This window comes from Ips typographus, linkage group LG5, assembly GCF_016097725.1.
Source record: "Ips typographus isolate SLU linkage group LG5, UJ_Ityp_2.0, whole genome shotgun sequence".
NCBI lineage: Eukaryota > Metazoa > Arthropoda > Insecta > Coleoptera > Curculionidae > Ips > Ips typographus.
This window is the reverse complement of record NC_138426.1, coordinates 1307420-1322751: the sequence shown is the minus strand read 5'-3', so window position 1 is coordinate 1322751 and position 15332 is coordinate 1307420. Positions and strand designations below refer to the sequence as shown.

At 32.7% G+C, this 15332-nt stretch overlaps 1 long non-coding RNA gene across 1 annotated transcript in view; it reads right to left on the bottom strand.

The window, feature by feature from the left end:
- The window catches only part of LOC145729733 (uncharacterized), a 65878-nt gene that overhangs the window by 35588 nt on the left and 14958 nt on the right, over nucleotides 1-15332 (bottom strand). Inside the window, exon 2 of the long non-coding RNA XR_014178459.1 lies at nucleotides 369-434. This is a non-coding gene — a long non-coding RNA (uncharacterized LOC145729733). The remainder of the gene's footprint in view (nucleotides 1-368; nucleotides 435-15332) is intronic.

Sequence of the window (15332 nt, the reverse complement as noted above, 5' to 3'; positions counted from 1 at the left end):
ATAAATTTACTGATAAAATTGGTTAACTTTCCGGTCACACTGAACGTAATATGTATCGGGAACTAGCAAGATGGCCTGCGAGCATCCCTGATTTAACTCCCCTCGACTTTTTGATGTAGGGTGAAATAAAAAATCGATTATAAGAGCGTAGAAAAATTAAAATTTGCTTTGACTGAAACTGTAAACTATAACTTCCTAACTGATTTCATAAATAAAAAAACTTTTTTTTATTTTTTGTATTTTAACCCGTAATATCCAATTATTGACATTAGTTTCGTTGTTAGTGTCAAGTACATAGAAAAGTTGTAACTAACTTAGAAATATGCATATTTTCAATTACTTTCTATGAATTTCATTCAAATACATACCAAACATCCGTGAGTTGATGTATGTCTGCAACATTGGTCTGAAGATGGTCTTTGTTGTCCTTGTTTCTGAAAACATGAGTAACTTTTAATTTTTTGAATAATTCCTTTGCACAAATACGTTAAATTCGTATTTAATTTACATTAATTTTGTTTATACTTTTCAGAAAAAACGATTGCAAATTTCTTGTTATGTGAATTTTTAGTGAAAATTTCATTTAGAAAATTTGAAAGTTTGAAATAACCTGATTTAAAAAGTTATTTGGTGAATATTTCAAAATTAATTTTTAAAAAGAAATTTAAATAGTTTTATGCTGAAATTTCACTTGGTGGATTTAAAACTCGAATTAAAATTACTCAACTGAAGTAATATGAAATTCCAATATGTTTCAAATGCTGATATTGAATACTTTATCAGTGAAATTATCTGTTTCATTGATGAAATTTTAAAAAATATTACTTTAAATTACAGTTAGAATATTTGAAATTACTTAAATAAACTGTTTTCCAGATAAAATTTGAAGGATTATTAGTGGAAATTTTCCAAAATATTTGAAATTAACTGACTGATAAATATGTTTATTTTAAAATCTGAAATCGACAGTTTTATTGGTGAAATTTGAATGGTTTTAAACTGACATTTCACTTAGTGTGTCTAACCTAAACTTAACCTAACCTAACCTAACTAAACTATCAGAGTAATGATATTGTCATGTTTCAAATGCTGAAATCAAGTATTTCGTTAGTGAAATTACTTATTTTCCTAATTTTGACTATTATTGCTTTAAATTTTAGAATCTTAAATGTTTTTAAAATATTAATCGATGAAATGGCATATTTCAAAATGTGAAATAGACTGTTTATTGGTTAAATTTTAATGATTTCAAGCTGTAAACTAACCTAACTAAAGTGTTATATAACAAATCAAGTATTTTGTTAGTGAAATTACTTATTTTCCTAATTTTGACTATTATTACTTTAAATTTTAGAATCTGGAATGTTTTGTGAAATATTTTATATTACTTACTTTAAAATATTAATCGATAAAATGGCATATTTTAAAATGTGAAATAGACTGTTTATTGGTGAAATTTTAATGGTTTCAAGCTGTAAAATAACCGAATTGAAGTGTGGGAAATATTCCTGATTATTTCTGATTGAAATGCTGAAAATAAACATTTTATTTGAAAATCCACGGTTTTATTAGTAACATTTCAATGGTTTCAAGATGAAATTTCACTTAGTTTGTCTAACCTAAACCTAACCTAACCTAACATAACTAAACCATCAGAGTAATGATATTGTCATGTTTCAAATGCTGAAATCAAGTATTTTGTTAGTGAAATTACATATTTTCCTAATTTTGACTATTATTACTTTAAATTTTAGAATCTTAAATGTTTTTTTAATATTTTATAATACTTAATTTAAAATATTAACCGATAAAATGGCATATTTCAAAATGTGAAATGGATTGTTTATTAATGAAATTTGAATGGTTTAAAGCTGTAAAATGAAAAAATGTTTGAAATGCTGAAATCGAGTACTTTATTAGTGAAATCAGTGAATTTGATGAAATTATACAGTTACCAACTGAAATAATTAATTACTATACATACTAATTTATATCGATTGTCTTTTTAAGGTTAAGTTTGCTCATTTTCTGAGACTGAATCTGATCACATTTAAGTGTTTTACTGTGAAATATTTTAATGAAATTTTCTGAACAAAAAGGCTCTCATATACTGCATAGAGTGCAGTTTAGTGTCAGATGGCGGACAGACTCGTACATCAAACAAGGCGACCATAAATTTAAATCGGAAACGGGGAGAATGAGAAAGCAATCGGGTAGTGAAGGCTTAATCAATCCATCTCTGTCCGATTTCATGAAGCAGGGAGCGGCAAAGGCAAGGAGAAACCGCAACACTCCTGAAATATGTCTAACATTCGCTTCTGCTATTATTAGAATTGCGGTGTTCGGTTACATGGCAGAGTAGCCGGAAACTACCGCAAACTGGAAAGTTGCAAATTAAGGCTTGGTAGACACACACACCTCTACTGGAAAATAATTAAGTTTTTCCTATTTCTGTCAAGGCATAGCGAATTTGTCAGTAATTGAAGTTTAAATGCAACCAAAACGACGCAGTGTCGTCACGAGGCACGTTTCACTTCGGCTTCGTTTAGCGCTTGTGTGTCTGATGTTTCAGTGTGATTATTAATTCTGCCTTTGCTTGTTTAATTATTTTTTTGTTCACTTTAACAAATTTTAAACTGACACTCTGCTAGTTGTGACGGAGTTGGTGAAAACCTAGTCGACTGGGTGCAGAAAGTCATTCTGAACATTTTTGGTCTTATTCCAAAATTTTCATTACCCTCTAATTTCTTGTGATGTGGAATCGACTGTCTTATTGATGAAATTTGAATGGTTTCAAGATGGAATTTCAGTTGCTAAATTACCTAACTAGTCAAAATAGTACGTGCTACAGTCGAATATTTCATTAAGTAGTCTTTTTGAACAAGTTTTCTAAGGTTTAAGACAATTGAAAAGGCCTTTGACAATTTTTAGGAGGTTTTCACTAGTGTTTAGAGGCCCATGGCCCTTATAAACGATTGTTCTAAGGTTTAAGACACTTGTGGTGTTCTCTGACAATTTTTAGGAGGTTTTCGATAGTATTTAGAAGCTTCTGCTCATTTTTAACAATTTTCCTAGGGTTTTAGGACAATTGAAGGAGGTTTGACAAATCCAGGAGCTTTTCGTTAATATTTAGAGGTTTCTGACCATTTTAAACCAATTTTCGAAGGTTTAGGACAATTGAAAAGGCCTCTGACAATTTTTAGGAAGTTTTCACTAGTGTTTAGAGGCCTCTGGCCATTATAAACGATTGTTCTAAGGTTTAAGACACTTGTGGTGTTCTCTGACAATTTTTAGGAGGTTTTCGATAGTATTTAGAAGCTTCTGCTCATTTTGAACAATTTTCCTAGGGTTTTAGGACAATTGAAGGAGTCTTTGACAAATCTAGGAGGTTTTCGTTAATATTTAGAGGCCTCTGGCCATTATAAACGATTGCTCTAAGGTTTAGGTCACTTGTGGTGTTCTCTGACAATTTCTAGGAAGTTTTCGATAGTATTTAGAAGCTTCTGCTCATTTTTAACAATTTTCCTAGGGTTTTAGGACAATTGAAGGAGGTTTGACAAATCCAGGAGCTTTTCGTTAATATTTAGAGGTTTCTGACCATTTTAAACCAATTTTCGAAGGTTTAGGACAATTGAAAAGGCCTCTGACAATTTTTAGGAAGTTTTCACTAGTATTTAGAAGCTTCTGCTCATTTTTAACAATTTTCCTAGGGTTTTAGGACAGTTGAAGGAGTCTTTGACAAATCTAGGTGGTTTTCGTTAATATTTAGAGGTTTCTGGCCATTTTGAACAAATTTTCGAAGGTTTAGGACAATTGAAAAGGCCTCTGACAAATTTTTAGGGAGTTTTCACTAGTGTTTAGTGGACTCTGGCCATTATAAACGATTGTTCTAAGGTTTAGGACACTTGTCCTAAAGAATTTTAAATCATATTTACAAGTTTCTGATCATTTTAAATAGTTTTCGTAGGGTTTTAGGGCAATTGAATTTCTGACCATTTTAAGCAAATTTTCGAAGATTTTAGGACAATTGAAAACATTTTTGACAATTTTCATGAAGTTTTGACTAATATTTAAACAAAGAATTGACAGTGAATTACAGTATTAAAATTGGACAAATCGCGAATTCGCTTAGTAAGGATTTTAGGCGACGGGACGTGCCTCGTGACGTCATTTTGATGTAGAAGGCGATAACTGTGAGTTTTTTTTATACCAAATAATTATTTTTTTGTGCATTTGCTATTGGTACTAAACAAATTGCTTCAAAACTCCTATTTTCTTTAAATAAAAGCACCTACAATTTACGTATGCATTTACGTCACTCTAGTAACATTATGGCAACTGCCTAACAAATTATCCTAAATCCTGGCCGGTGAATTGTACCCATCTCTCTCAACCTCACCTTTCCTCCCCATCAAAACCTCGTTGTTATCCTCTTTGTTTCCCGGTCATTAATACAAAACTGTCCCTCTTGTGCATAGACTTTCTAACCCCCCTCTGCCCCCCTGCATGTATGCCATCTCCCTCGATTTAGAAGCTTTTTATGTAAATGTGATTAGGCTATCCTTGTTGCTTGTTTTCAGTTTATATAGAGGCTATAGTAAAAGGCGATGATGATGGCTGCACTCTCGTTAGTTTGGACCAAGAACTTTGTATACAGGGTGTCTCAATTTAAGTGACTTTTACAGGTGAACTTGAACCGTTGCAACCTGATAACTGTTGCCTTAGGTCACATTTTAAGTTGTGACATTCTCTATAAAGTATAGAGAGTTATTTAAAGAAGAATCTGGCATTAAAGTTAGTATTGGTTAAAGCATCGGCTTATCAATACCCAACCCAACTGTCAAGTGCCAACTAACTGTCAAGAGTTGATCATATGGGAAAATGCCAGATTTTCTTAGTCTATTCTACAACCACCCTAACCTAACTAACAATGTCAGTGATCAAACTGTTGTACAATTATCAAACTATATACGTTTGAGTGGTGTTGAGCAAAAAATTATATACACAGGGTGACCAAAAACAGTCAATCACAATAATTTTCATGCACACCCGGTATATTGGAAGCAAAAAATGGTCCTACAAGCTTACAGTTCTGAGTTAAGGAGTTGAATGGGAACATTTTTAGTCTCTTGGAATTTTACGTAAGCGTTTTCAAGTTATTTAGCAACAAATGTTCAAATCAGTTTGAGCACCCTGTAACTCAGTTATATTTGGGACTTTAGGGTGGTTCAACCAGTTAGAAGGACCGTTTTAAGCTCCTCTTTAAAATAGTGTAGAGTAAAAAATTCGTACAGGATGAAAAAAATCGTAAACCACCATAATTTTCTTGCACACCCTGTAAACTGGAAGCAAAAACGGACCTGCAAATTTACGGTGTTGGGTTAAGGAGTTGATTAGAAACATTTTTGGTCTCTTGCAATTTTTTTGTAACTTTCAGTGTTTTCGAGTTATTTAGGAAAAACTGGTTTGGTGCAACAAATGTTTAAATCAGTTGTAATTGTGGTTCCAAATTTTAACACAGTTTAAAGGGACCAGGGACAAAATAGCCTGTAAAATCTACTTGGATTGAGAAAGTGACTGTTTTAATCACATTTTTGGAATCCTCATTAAATTTCTTATCTAATAAGATGGTAAAACACTACAAAATTTGGTAGAGTCAGAGAAACAGGGTTGTCAAAGTTTTTAAATTGTCAGAAACACAGTTTGAAAAAACAGAAACAAAATCGCCTGTAAAACCCACTTGGACTACGAAAATGACTGTTTTAAGCACATTTTTGGAATCCTCATTAAATTTCCTATCTAATAACATGAAAAAACAATACAAAATTTGGTACAGCCAAGGAGAAAAGCGCTGTCAAAGTTTTTAATTTGTCAGAAACACAGTTTGAAAGAACAGAAACAAAATCGCCTGTAAAACCCACTTGGACTACGAAAATGACTGTTTTAAGCACATTTTTGGAATCCTCATTAAATTTCCTATCTAATAACATGAAAAAACAATACAAGATTTGGTACAGCCAAGGAGAAAAGCGCTGTCAAAGTTTTTAATTTGTCAGAAATACAGTTTGAAAGAACAGAAACAAAATCGCCTGTAAAACCCACTTGGACTACGAAAATTACTGTTTTAAGCACATTTTTGGAATCCTCATTAAATTTCCTATCTAATAACATGAAAAAACAATACAAAATTTGGTACAGCCAAGGAGAAAAGCGCTGTCAAAGTTTTTAATTTGTCAGAAACACAGTTTGAAAGAACAGAAACAAAATCGCCTGTAAAACCCACTTGGACTACGAAAATGACTGTTTTAAGCACATTTTTGGAATCCTCATTAAATTTCCTATCTAATAACATGAAAAAACAATACAAGATTTGGTACAGCCAAGTTCCTATCTAATAACATGAAAAAACAATACAAGATTTGGTACAGCCAAGGAGAAAAGCGCTGTCAAAGTTTTTAATTTGTCAGAAATACAGTTTGAAAGAACAGAAACAAAATCGCCTGTAAAACCCACTTGGACTACGAAAATGACTGTTTTAAGCACATTTTTGGAATCCTCATTAAATTTCCTATCTAATAACATGAAAAAACAATACAAAATTTGGTACAGCCAAGGAGAAAAGCGCTGTCAAAGTTTTTAATTTGTCAGAAACACAGTTTGAAAGAACATAAACAAAATCGCCTGTAAAACCCACTTGGACTACGAATATGACTGTTTTAAGCACATTTTTGGAATCCTCATTAAATTTCCTATTTAGTAACATGGAAAAACAGTACAAAATTTGGTACAATCAGGGAGAAAAGCGGTGTCAAAATTTTTAAACTGCCAGAAACACAGTTTGAAAGAACATAAACAAAATCGCCTGTAAAACCCACTTGCAGTAAGAAAATGACTGTTTTAAGCACATTTTTGAAATCCTCATTAAATTTCCTATCTAATAACATGGAAAAACACTACAAAATTTAGTACAGTCAGGGAGACAGGGTTGTCAAAGTTTTTAAATTGTCAGAAACACAGTTTGAGAACAGAAACAAAATCGCCTGTAAAACCACTTGGACTACGAAAATGACTGTTTTAAGCACATTTTTGGAATCCTCATTAAATTTCCTATCTAACAACATGGAAAAACACTACAAAACTTGGTACGGTCAGAAAGACAAGATTGTCAAAGTTTTTAAATTGTCAGAAACACAGTTTGGAAGAACAGAAACAAAATCGCCTATAAAACCCACTTGGACTACGAAAATGACTGTTTTAAGCACATTTTTGGAATTCTCATTAAATTTCCTATCCAACAACATGAAAAAATAATACAAAATTTGGTACAGTCAGAAAGACAAGGTTGTCAAAGTTTTTAAATTGTCAGAAACACAGTTTGGAAGAATAGAAAGAAAATCGCCTGTAAAACACACTTGGAGTGAGAAAATGACTGTTTTAAGCACATTTTTGGAATCCTCATTAAATTTCCTATCTAGTAACATTGAAAATCCCTGCAAAATTTAGTACTGTCAGGGAGAAAAGCGGTGTCAACATTTTTAAATTATCAGAAACACAGTTTGAAAGAACAGAAACAAAATCGCCTGTAAAACCCACTTGGACTACGAAAATGACTGTTTTAAGCACATTTTTGGAATTTTCATTAAATTTCCTATCCAACAACGTGAAAAAACAATACAAAATTTGGTACAGTCAAGGAGAAAAGCGGTGTCAAAGTTTTTAAATTGTCAGAAACACAGTTTGAAAGAACAGAAACAAAATCGCCTGTAAAACCCACTTGGATTAAGAAAATGACTGTTTTAAGCAGATTTTTGGAATTCTTATTAAATTTCCTATCTAACAACATGGAAAAACACTACAAAATTTAGTACAGTCAGGGAGACAGGGTTGTCAAAGTTTTTAAATTGTCAGAAACACAGTTTGAGAACAGAAACAAAATCGCCTGTAAAACCACTTGGACTACGAAAATGACTGTTTTAAGCACATTTTTGGAATCCTCATTAAATTTCCTATCTAATAACATGGAAAAACACTACAAAATTTAGTACAGTCAGGGAGACAGGGTTGTCAAAGTTTTTAAATTGTCAGAAACACAGTTTGAGAACAGAAACAAAATCGCCTGTAAAACCACTTGGACTACGAAAATGACTGTTTTAAGCACATTTTTGAAATCCTCATTAAATTTCCTATCTAATAACATGGAAAAACACTACAAAATTTAGTACAGTCAGGGAGACAGGGTTGTCAAAGTTTTTAAATTGTCAGAAACACAGTTTGAGAACAGAAACAAAATCGCCTGTAAAACCACTTGGACTACGAAAATGACTGTTTTAAGCACATTTTTGGAATCCTCATTAAATTTCCTATCTAACAACATGGAAAAACACTACAAAACTTGGTACGGTCAGAAAGACAAGATTGTCAAAGTTTTTAAATTGTCAGAAACACAGTTTGGAAGAACAGAAACAAAATCGCCTATAAAACCCACTTGGACTACGAAAATGACTGTTTTAAGCACATTTTTGGAATTCTCATTAAATTTCCTATCCAACAACATGAAAAAATAATACAAAATTTGGTACAGTCAGAAAGACAAGGTTGTCAAAGTTTTTAAATTGTCAGAAACACAGTTTGGAAGAATAGAAAGAAAATCGCCTGTAAAACACACTTGGAGTGAGAAAATGACTGTTTTAAGCACATTTTTGGAATCCTCATTAAATTTCCTATCTAGTAACATTGAAAATCCCTGCAAAATTTAGTACTGTCAGGGAGAAAAGCGGTGTCAACATTTTTAAATTATCAGAAACACAGTTTGAAAGAACAGAAACAAAATCGCCTGTAAAACCCACTTGGACTACGAAAATGACTGTTTTAAGCACATTTTTGGAATTTTCATTAAATTTCCTATCCAACAACGTGAAAAAACAATACAAAATTTGGTACAGTCAAGGAGAAAAGCGGTGTCAAAGTTTTTAAATTGTCAGAAACACAGTTTGAAAGAACAGAAACAAAATCGCCTGTAAAACCCACTTGAATTAAGAAAATGACTGTTTTAAGCACATTTTTGGAATTTTCATTAAATTTCCTATCCAACAACGTGAAAAAACAATACAAAATTTGGTACAGTCAAGGAGAAAAGCGGTGTCAAAGTTTTTAAATTGTCAGAAACACAGTTTGAAAGAACAGAAACAAAATCGCCTGTAAAACCCACTTGGATTAAGAAAATGACTGTTTTAAGCAGATTTTTGGAATTCTTATTAAATTTCCTATCTAACAACATGGAAAAACACTACAAAATTTGGTACAGTCAGGGAGACAGAGTTGTCAAAGTTTTTAAATTGTTAGAAACACAGTTTGAAAGAACAGAAACAAAATCGCCTGTAAAACCCATTTGGACTGTGAAAATGCCTGTTTTAAGAACATTTTTGGAATCCTCATTAAATTTTCTATCTAACAAAATGGAAAAACACTGCAAAATTTAGTACAGTCAGGGAGACAGGGTTGTCAAAGTTTTTAATTTGTCAGAAACACAGTTTGAAAAAACAGAAACAAAATCGCTTGTAAACCCCACTTGGACTCCGAAAATGACTATTTTAAGCACATTTTTGGAATCCTCATTAAATTTCCTATCTAATAACATGGAAATTCACTTTGGTACAGTCAGGGAGACAGGGTTGTCAAAGTTTTTAAATTGTCAGAAACACAGTTTGAAAGAACAGAAACAAAATCGCCTGTAAAACCCACTTGGACTGCGAAATTGAATGTAGCACATTTTTGGAATCCTCATTAAATTTTCTATCTAATAACATGGAAAAACACTACAAAATTTGGTACAGTCAGGGAGAAAAGCGGTGTCAAAGTTTGAACTACCAGAAACACAAATCAGTTACTTACTGGTAATTTACCGATCAAATTTTCTTGGTAAAGTAAAATATTTACTTTACCGGTAATTTACGCATCACTAACTAAAACCAAAAGTGGAAAATATCCAGTGACTTTAAATGAAATCCGTCCCTGTATAGTGTTGTCGTTTCCACCACCATTTTTCCATTTTATTTGGATAAAAATAAAAGTGCGTGGCCAATAAAAGGAAAAAAAAGTCACATTCATAATTTTCCTTTGCCAATATTTCGCAGACCAGAGTCCAGTCGGTAGCCAAGCAAGACACAACCTTCGACGAGAACATTGCTCCGCAACAAGGGCAATTGCACGTGTTGGAGAGAGAGAGAGAAGAGAAACGGGCACAAAAGAGATCGTCCGAAAGTAAGAGTCGAGAAGTCGATTGAACGCGGGTGTAGAAGCGAGAGACGCGTAAGACAGAAAAAGAGATAAAACTGAATGCATGCGCGGCATTCAGTCCCTCCCTTTCTGGGATCGATTTCGGGCACGAAGCAAAATGGCTCCAGGATCCCAAAACCGAACCGTAAAATCACTAAGGTTGGGTCCGGCGCAGTTTTACGCACCAAACTCGGCTCTATCGACGTGTTTTTAGAGTCGACGCAACCGTTGAAAAATTACAACCGAAATCTCGTAAAGCGCATATTCGTTTGCCCCGCCGTTTGGACCGCGTGCATTTTTCTATTCAAATAGACCGTAATGGGGTTCTGGGACCAGGGGGCGCCGCTGTCGCCGCACAAAAACTATCTCTCAAAGCCAAAGCGTCAACGAAAAATATGTGTACTTTGACGTAAATTAATGTGCGTTCCGTAAATTCAACTATTCTGAAGCTAATTTTACACGAAACGGCCAGATTAGCGAAGCCTAATTAGGACTTCGAGCTAATGACTTGACTTGTTCGATTTTGATTATAACCTACAGGCTCACCAGGTTACTGTTTGTTCGGTAAATTATATACGATCGTTGGAAAATAGGAAAAAACAGTAAATTTGAGAAAAGCATTCAAAACCTAAATTTGGCAGGATACTGATGTGGGCATGCCCAATCTAACTAAAATATTTTCAAGATGGTTGCACTTCCGTTTATACCGGAAGTCGATCACAACTCTCTTATTTTAAATAGAACACCCTATATATTATTACATATTTGGATTCCTCACAAAATTCTGACCAACTTTTGTGTACAGGGTGATTGGTTGAATTTTGACCACCCCCTTAACTTCCATAATTTTGATTTTAGCAAAACACGTTAAATATAAAACTAGAAGATATTTAGGTCTACTTTATTCTTAGATAAACAGTTATGATACAGGGTGTCCCAAATTTGAGTAATAAACCAAACTTATGTTTTTTTAAATAGAATGACCAACTTTTTATCCGATATTTGAATTCTACGTCAAATTCTAGGCCTAATTGATTTAAAATGTCTGTATCCATATTCAACTGTTTCCGCAGCAGCGTCCTTGATTGATTGAATTTTGACCACCCCCTTAACTTCTTTAATTTTGATTTTAGCAAAACACGTTAAATATAAAACTAGAAGATATTTAGGTCTACTTTATTCTTAGATAAACAGTTATTATACAGGGTGTCCCAAATTTTAGTACCGAACTAAACTTATGTTTTTTTAAACACAATGACCAACTTTTTATCCGATATTTGCATTATACGTCAAATTTTAGGAATTGATGTAAAATGTCTGTATCGATATTCAACTGTTTCCGCAGCATCTGTTACTTTAACAATGTTTCCTCGACTATGTGATTAAAGTTTAATTTAGTTACTCAAATTTGGGGCAGCCTGTATAATAACTATTTATATAAGAGTAAAAGTACACCCAAATATCTATAACTGTTGATACAACTAGTTTTTTTACTAAAATCAAAAATACGTTAAGTTAAGGGGGTGGTTAAAATTCAATCAATCAAGGACTCTGCTGCGAAAACATTTGAATATCGATACAGACATTTTACATCAATTAGGCCTAGAATTTGACGTAGAATTAAAATATAGATTAAAAACTTGGTCATTGTATTTAAAAAAAACATGTTTGGCTACTTAAATTTGGGCCACCCTGTATAATAACTCTTTATCTAAGAGTAAGTAGTAAGACCTAAATATCTACTAGTTTTGTATTTAACGTTTTTTGCTAAAATCAAAATTAAAGAAGTTAAGAGGGTGGTCAAAATTCAATCAATCAAGGACGCTGCTGCGGAAACAGTTGAATATGGATACAGACATTTTACATCAATTAGGCCTAGAATTTAACGTAGAATTCAAATATCGGATAAAAAGTTGGTCATTCTATTTAAAAAAACATAAGTTTGGTTCGTTACTCAAATTTGGGACACCCTGTATAATAACTGTTTATCTAAAAATAAAGTAGACCTAAATATCTTCTAGTTTTGTATTTAACCTTTTTTGCTAAAATCAAAATTATGGAAGTTAAGGGGGTGGTCAAAATTCAATCAATCACCCTGTACAATGCCTTATGCCTATCTCTAGCCGTTTTCGAAATATTTGATGTTTTTCCAAAAAAGTGACAGTTGCAACGCTCAACATATTTTTGTACTCTGTCAAAACCGTATTTCATTTTGCAATGAAACTTTGGGTTATTGTAAATAAAGGATCGTTTTATTAAACTGAGGGTGCATAATAGGCATTTATGAAAATTATACCTGCTAATTCCACCGTTTTCCACAATCGGTGTAACTTTTAAGGATCTGGTTCATTACGGTTGAATGAATTTTAGAACGCGATTGGTATTCCTATTCCTCATATGTCTTTGATATTCATTGTTGAAATGTTTTATAATATCGGCATACTCTCCCTCCATCTCGCAAACAGAACATATTCCAATATCCATTTTAATTTAACAGGTCAATCTCATAAGGTAGCTAAACTGAAGAACAAACCGACAAACCGTCAAACATAAACTAATTTTTGATGCTATGATTCTAAATTTTAATGGAAAACCTGTCAAAAGTCACTTTTTTCTTAATTTACCGACGGAACTTCTCGATTGATCCATAAATCATAAACCGGGTACATATATTCGGTATATGGGTACAATTTCAGAACGGCAATAGTAGTTACCAAAAACAATTTTCGAACGCTCTAGGTTAAACAGGTATCTACCGGTAGAATATTCGTAAATGCCTATTGAATCATTTGTATAGGTACAGGGTCGTCAAAAAAAAATCATAAACTTGTCACTATAAAAAAATGAAAAATTTCAAGTTTTTTAAATAGAAATCCACATTTTTTATGACGGAATCATTTTGAGCATTAAAAATTAGTATACGTTTCAATTTACTTGCCTATACCTAAATCCAACCCATTTCGTTTTATTTCGGAATAAACATTTTTTATTATTAAAATTCCAGATTTCTTGAAAATTTCTCTCTCTAATTACGTGTGAATTTATGTCACACCAGTAGTGTGAATTATGTCTATTGAACATTCCATTTTTAGTGAATTTGGCCTCGTCACTCTAAATAATATTATTCAAAAACAATGGGCCTGTCCCACAATTTTTTTTTATTTCATAACTACAAAGACGGATTGAAAATATTATACCCGTATTTTTTTGTTTTCAAAAATATTAAGTCTAAATAGAAAAAAAATGATGATAAAAACTACATTAATCTCATGTTTAAAACGCCCGCCGCCGGTGACGTACTACACTATCAACCAATCAGCGACAAGAAGTGAAACAGATGGCGTGCAACAGCCAATAAAATCGCCCAGAATTACATACGTCACATGCGCGCCAAAACAGATCTTTTAAATTTAATGGACAAATTCAAACTAATGTAGCAACATTTACGACCATAATTTTTTTCTTCAAGAATATGAAAAATTAGTTTTTTGATCCTATTCTTTCGATTCCAGTCATTAAAACAAAAATTTATGATATGTGGGATAGGCCCATTCTTCTCCATAGTGACTAGTCAGCAAAAACTCACTAAAAACCAATCTCTTCGGAAATTCAACCTCTTTTAAGTGTTGCACTAATTTAAATGAAAAAGGGTGAAATTTATGTTTCTTCAGGATCCTCTGAATTGAGCTTTTGGATATGCCTGATTCTACGGAAACTTGTCTTATTGACGAAGTTGGATTTGCAACAAAATAGCCCAAAATTGCAATTTCTACATTTGTATTATTAAGGATTGGTTTTGTTTTAATAGCTTTTCTCTTCACAGATCCCGTATTTTTAAAATATTCAATTATTTGCTTTACAGCTTTTGGTGATGGCTTTGGTTTTTCTGGATAACGAGCGGCAAATACCTCACATGTTCTACTCACAACTTTATCACATTCTCCGTAAATAATAAACAGATTTAAGTAATCTTGGTTGGAATAACGTAACCGCGACGATTTGCAGTTGTCAAAACACTCAAAACTAGTGTTATTAACATGCTCTGCAGGTCTCCAATATCACCGTGTGTCAAAAGCATGACCAACTAGAATACCAGATAATCCCAACTGTGCAGCATAATAAAAAAATGTTTATTCTCAAATAAAACGAAATGGGTTGGATTTTGTTATAGGCAAGTAAATTGAAACGTATAGTAATTTTTAATGCTCAAAATGATTCCGTCATAAAAAATATGGGTTTCTATTTAAAAAAACTTGAAATTTTTCATTGTTTTTAGTGGCAGGTTTATGATTTTTTTTTGACGACCTTGTTTACAAATGGCTCATTACGCACCTCAGTTTAATAAAACGATTCTTTATTTACAACAACCCAAAGTTTCATTGCAAAATAAATTACGGTTTTGACAGAGTACAAAAATATGTTGAGCGTTGCAACTGTCACTTCTTTGGAAAAACATCAAATATTTCGAAAACGGCTAGAATTTTGTGAGGAATCCAAATATGTAATAATATATAGGGTGTTCTATTTAAAATAAGAGAGTTGTGATCGACTTCCGGTATAAACGGAAGTGCAACCATCTTGAAAATATTTTAGTCAGATTGGGCATGCCCCCATCAGTATCCTGTCAAATTTTCTAAACTCTCCTATTTATACTTTTTCCAATATCAATCGATGTCTTTCGTCGTGGGACACCCTGTATAGGGATGTTGGTTAATCCCTTAACCAGTTTAAAAAACGAATAGGATTATTCTAATTAGGACTTCGGGTTAATGACTTGACTTGTTCGGTTTTGATTATAACCTACAAGCTCACCAGGTTACTGTTTGTTCGGTAAATTATATACGATCGTTGCAAAATAGCAAAAAACAGTAAATTTGAGAAGCATTCAAAACCTAAATAATATATTGCGTATACAAAGTGACCCAGAATAGTATCACAAACTGTAAGAAAAGACAGTACGGGATGTCCTAATAAGATTCCAAATAAGAAACTCAATATTATACTCTGCGCACTGCGATCAGAAACGTCTAAAATGATTGTCAGAGGGCTCTAAAGTG